The sequence below is a fragment of the Chrysemys picta genome, unplaced genomic scaffold (assembly GCF_011386835.1).
Source record: "Chrysemys picta bellii isolate R12L10 unplaced genomic scaffold, ASM1138683v2 scaf903, whole genome shotgun sequence".
Lineage (NCBI taxonomy): Eukaryota > Metazoa > Chordata > Testudines > Emydidae > Chrysemys > Chrysemys picta.
Window position 1 is genome coordinate 7,585 of NW_027053610.1, and position 6,038 is coordinate 13,622.

Here is a 6,038-nt window from a genome sequence, read left to right on the forward strand (position 1 = left end):
AGATTAACAAATTTATTAGAGCATAAGCTTTTGTGGACTACAGCCCACTTATTCGGATGCATATATATACAGCCCACTTCTTATATATATGCATCCGAAGAAGTGGGCTGTAGTCCACAAAAGCTTATGCTCTAATAAATTTGTTAGTCTCTAAGGTGCCACAAGTACTCCTGTTCTTCCTTTTGTAAAACGGTGTTGTATTTTATCCCAATTACTGTTTACCTCTATGTGCCTAACTACTTTCTCCTTCCAATTTTGTTCCAAGTCCATGGATACAATTGAGGTCAGACTAACAGGCCTGTAGTTTCCTGGGTCACTTTTTTCCGTTTCTTAAAAATAGGTAGGATGTTAACAATTTTCCAGTCACAGGGCACAATCCTCGCATTTATGGATTCATTAAAAATCCTTGCTCTTGGGCTTGCAATTGGAAGTTCCTTTAATAGTCTTGGATGGGGATTATTTGGACCCCCCGATTAGGTCCCATTAAGCTGTTTGAGTGTGACTTACGCCTCAAAGGTGGTAATTTCTAGTTTCAGATCCCCATTTCCATTAGCCACCCTGCCACTCCCCCGAAACTCATTTCCCTTATTAAAATCTGACTCAAAGTATTTCTTTAGGAGTTGGGCCATGCCTAGATTATCTTTAATCTCCACCTCATCCTCCATGTTTGGCAATCCCACTCCTTCCTTCCTTGTTTCCTTTTTGTTTATATGGCTATAGAACCATTTACTGTTGCTTTTAATTCCGTTTCCAAGGTCCAACTGTGCTTGGCTATTGACCGTTCACTTTATCCCTGCACTTTCTGATCTCCAAGAGGTAGCTTTCCTTGGTGATCCATCCCATCTTTCATTCCTTGTAGGATTTCTGCTTTCTCTTAATCACCTCTGTGAGACGCTTGTTCATCCAGCCTGGTCTGCAACCCTTCTCTACAAAGTTTTTCCCTTGTTTGGGATGCAGGCTTCAGAGAGCTTCTGCAACTTTGACTGAAAGTAATTCCGAGCCTCCCCAACTTTCAGACCCTTGAGTTCTTTAGCCCAGTTCATTCCCCTAGTTAATTGCCTTAATCATTTAAAATATCCCGTTTTAAAATGAAGGTTCCTAGTTGCAGACCTAGTTTTGTTTATCCTTCCATTTAGTTGAAACTGATTAGCTCATGATCACGTGAACCAAGGTTGTCCCCTACAACCAGTTCTTCTCTGGAGGTCCTCCCTACTCACCAACACAATCTAAAATGGCATCACCTCTTGTTGGTTTGGTGACTATTTGGTGAAGAAATCTGTCAGCACTCACAGTCAGGAAAGTGTGGGCCCTACCATTATGATTAGCACTTGTCCTTGGATCTATATCCGGGAAATTAAAGTCTCCCATAATCACACAGCTCCCAGGAATATATATATCATTAAAGTTATTCCGGAGGTCTCTATCCATATCCACATAGGATCCTGGGGGTCTGTAGCAGGCCCCAAGCACTATTTCAGGGGAACCTCTGGTAGCTTTCTTCCCCAAAGTGATTTTGACCCAAACAGTCTCTCATTTATCCGTTGCAGCACTTCTAATTTCTTTACAGTCAGTCTATCTCATTATTAATATACAATGCTACTGCACCACCTTCACCTTCATTTCTGTCTTTCCTGAACAGCACATACTCTTCATTGTCTGTACTCCAGTTCTGGCTACTATTCCACCATGTTTCTGTTATCCCTGTAACATCTGGTTTCACTTCCTGCACCAGTAGATCTAGTTCCTCCATTTTGTTCCCCAGGCTTCTTGCATTGGTGTATAGACACCTTAGTTGTTTCCACTGAGCTTCACCAGAGTTCCTCACGCGATTAGGTACAGTCATGCTACTGCCAGTATCACCTACTACTTGAGTGTTAGCATCATTGGTATGGGAACGCTATTTCCTCTTGAAGTCCATTCTCCTGCCCTCTGTTGTTCCTTTCTCCATTGCTGTAATTGCCCTTACTTGATTTTCTCCTGCTCAATATTAGAATCAGAAGTGGAGATTACATAAGCATCTCTCAACTGTCTCCCCTGAATTCCAAGCTTAAAGCTCTTTTAATCCGTTGTGCCACCCTCCATCCCAGAATCTATTTCCCTCCCTACTCAGGTGGAGTCTGTCCCATGAGAACAGTCCTATGTCCGTGAATGCCTCCCAGTGGTCGAACATCCCAGAGACCTCCTTAGAGCTCCACGGCCTGAGCCGTCTGTTGATCATCATCATCTTGTCTCACCTCCGTTCTCCTCCTCTAGGGACAGGTAGAATCCCATTAAAGATCACCTGAGCCTCCATTTCTTTAAGTGTCTTCCCCAGCCTGGCATCATCTCCCTTGAGCCGTTCCAGCAAGAATCTAGCAGTATCATTTGTTCCCACATGAAGGACAATCAGTGGATTCTTTCCTGCTCCAATTAGGATCCTCTTCAGCCTCAGGTCTACATCCCATAACTTAGCTCCCGACTAGGGTGACCAGATGTCCCGATTTTATCGGGACTGTCCCGATATTTCCTTGTTTGTCTGGACAAACAAGGAAATGCGCTGGAGCCTGAAGCCCAGAAGTGCTCGCGCCCCCCCCCCCCCCGCCCCGACTCCACCCCCTCCTCCCCCGATTGGCTCCCTCCCCGAATCCCCGCCTCTTCCCCGGGCTCACCATTCCCCCTCCCTCCGCAAGCGCTGGAGGGAGGCCCGGGAGACGCAGGGGAAGCGTGGGGCCAGGGGCTGGGGTGAGTGAGAGTCCGGCCTGGCCCCGAGCAGGCAGGACTCAGTCGGGTGGTAGGGAGAGGAGGGGGGCGGCCCGCGGGGCCAGGCGGCGGCTGTTCTCCCCCCCTGGGCAGCAGCCCAGACGCGACTGGCCAGGGGCTGGCCCCAGCGTGCGCGCTGCTGGGTCCCTGCAGCAGGCCCCGGCTCGGGGGGTTCGGAGGCGCCGCAGCCGCGGAGCGCCATGGCCGCTTCCTCCCCCCGCGGTAGTGGGAGCTGCAGCAGCAGCTGCTCCCGAGTCCCGCTGGCCGGGGGTGAGAACAGCCGCCGCCTGGCCCCGCGGGCCGCCCCCCTCCTCTCCCAACCACCCAAGTCCCGCTGCCCGGGGGGACAACAACAGCCGCCGCCCGGCCCCGCGGGCCGCCCCCCTCCTCTCCCTATCACCCAACTGAGTCCTGCCTGCTCGGGGCCAGGCCGGACTCTTACTCACCCCGGCCCCGCGCTCCCTCTGAGTCTCCCGGGGCTCCCCCCAGCGCTTGCAGAGGAAGGGGTTTTTTTTTTGGCCCCGCCCCCCCCCCCCCCCCCCCAGCGTCCCGATATTTGACTTGGGTGATCTGGTCACCCTACTCCCGACAGACAGCACACCCTTCTGTTCTCTGGATTAGCTCTGGTACCAGGCCTGTCCATTCTTGTTAGTAAGGAGTCACCAATCACGTAGACCTGCCTCTTCCTGGTGTTGGTGCCATTCTCTGGCCTTCCTCCTGTTCCTTCTGCCTGCAAGTCCTCTTGTCTTTTGTTTTCCCTTGCGATCTACTGCAAGTCATCCTCTGTCCTCATGGGGCTCCGAACTCTGGGTATGTACATTGACTCTTCCCCTCTTCTTGTAGGACTAGCTGCTCTTCTCTTCTTCCTGGCCCTCCCACCTTCTGCTACTCCCTGGTGCAAGCGTTCTTCATTTTCCAACTCAGCAAACCTATTCCTGAGCTCTACTTCTCCTTCACTAGCTGGTCTTTTCCTCTGCCTGGTTCTCATCATCATGTTTCTACTAGCCACTTTACTCACCCAGCAGTCTCCCCTTCGAGTTCTCCAGTCCAGCTTGGATCTGCCAGTCTTGAGTTTTCCCTTCAGCCTCCTCTCGCCTTCCCTCCCTCATCTGCTCAAATCCCCTTCAAAACTCAACCATAGTTTCCACCTCCATCTACAAACCTCGGCTCTTCTCTTCCATCAGCTCTCTCAGGCGGCACTTCATACAAACAAGCTCTTTTCAGGTACCTGCACCAGGATCATCCCGCAGCTTCCACATCTGGTCACCTTCATTGTCTTTTCCATTGCTTGGGTCACTACCACTGCTGCCTCTGTGTCTGTGTCACGGAGTGTTGGGGGCTCAGGGCCCTGCACCCCCGGCTTCCTGCAATTCACCATGACTCTCAGCCAGCCAGTAAAGCAGACAGTTTATTTAGACGACAGGAACACAGTCCAAGACAGGTCTTGCAGGCACAGACATCAGGACCCCCTCAGATAGGTCCATTTTGGGGTCCCAGGGCACTACACCACAGCCCCCTTGGGAGGTCAGAGTCCCGTCTCCTTCCCAGTCATTCCACCAGCCCGCTCTGAAACTCTCTCCTCAGGCTTTGTTCAGTTTCCCGGGCAAAGGTGTCACCTGGCCTCTAACCCCTTCCTGGGTTCTCATGTTACATGCTCAGGTATTCGCCCTCACGGCCAGTTTGCCATCCCCCCATGCAGACCATCCTAGCCACACTCCCCTGCCTTCCCAGCCAACACTCCCCACTCAGCATTCAAAGACCACATTAAGAACAGTCCCAGTTCGTCACAGTCTGTCACACCCTCCCCGCCTAAGCGCCGGTCAAGGAGAAAGAAAACTCCACACAACACAAAAACAGAACGCCAACGCCCCTCCCCCAAACTCTCCTTACAATCGCGCACGCTAACTCCCCCATTTCCAGTTGTTTGCTGGCTTCTTTGCCACTGGCTGGCTGCCTTTATAGGCCCCCTAACCAGGGAAGCCCCGCCCCTGATCTGATGATCAGGTGTTGTCTAACCTGTCCCTAAAAACCTCCCGTGATGGGGATTCCACAGCTGCCCCCCGCACCCCAGTCGAGCCAGCTGGCCTGTATGGAAGTTGGCAAACGTTGGGCTTGGAGCTGCAGTTGAACTTACACAGAAGCGTCACAGCCAGGAGGGACGTGGCCAGGGCCAGACTCAGGAGGAGAAGGACAGCAGTGACGATGCCCCCCGCCCTGGGCCGCCAAGGGACCGATGTCTTGGGAGGATTTCCTTGAAGGAGAAGAAGAAACGTATCCATGGAAAGTTACAGCTCAAATGCCACTGACCGAGGAAACTCCATCCCCCAAATCCAATACCTGCTCAGCCTCCTATTCCCTGACTGTGGTTAACAGCAGCAGCGGAATCAGGCCAAATAAGGTCAGAACCGACCTGAACTCCAATGTGGAAAGCGACTCTCCCTAAATCAGGAGTGACTCTAGTGCCAGGCAGGCGTCCTGTGAGAGAGATCTGGGAGCAGGACTTTCCCCTGCCTCAGCATTTCTTGAGAGGGACGTTTAGGGCTTGTGAAGTCCAGGCCCAAAGGAGTATTTTTAAATGAGAAAAGGAACCTGAACCAACTTATGAAATATGAAAACGAGGCAGTGAAATGAGGGGAAATGTTTCTTTGCAGGAGAAAAGTGGGGCTGACAGCAGCAGAAGGCTCAGAAGGGCCTTTCTCCAGCATCCCTGTCTAATAACCCATCCCCAGTATGCTGGGCTCCTCACTGCCAGGCAGCCAAGGGGCGAATCACAGGGCAAAGCCAGAAGACTGTGTCTGCCCTGCACATTAAAGGGAGAAGACTAGAGCTGCATTCGAGCCAGGATCTATGTGTAGACAGAAGTAAGTGTGCTCTGTGTGGTGTGGATTTGGTCTCTCCAAGGTGAACGGCAGCTGCTTGGAGACACAAGACTGTCACATTCTCCTCTCCCTGAAAGTCTCAGCCTGCTGCACCCATGGGTGAGTTCTATGGGCCCGTGCTACCAGGCACCAGGAATATTCCTGGCCCGTGGGCCTGGCTCCTGCCTGCCCCCCGCCTTGCGCGCTCCCCCGCACGTCTCCTGGCCCCGCCTGCCACCCCCAGGCGATTTAAAGCAGCCCAAGGGTGCCCACTGCCACCCGGCAGCGCAGCGCAGCTGAATAACTTCCTGCGTGCTCGTTCTACGTGTCTGCCGGAACGTCCTTGCAGCCCATTGGGGTGGGGCTGTGCCGCTGCGCGCTGCCCCTGCCCCGAACGCCCCTGCGGCCAATTGGAAGCTGCGGGGGCAGCACCCCTCATCC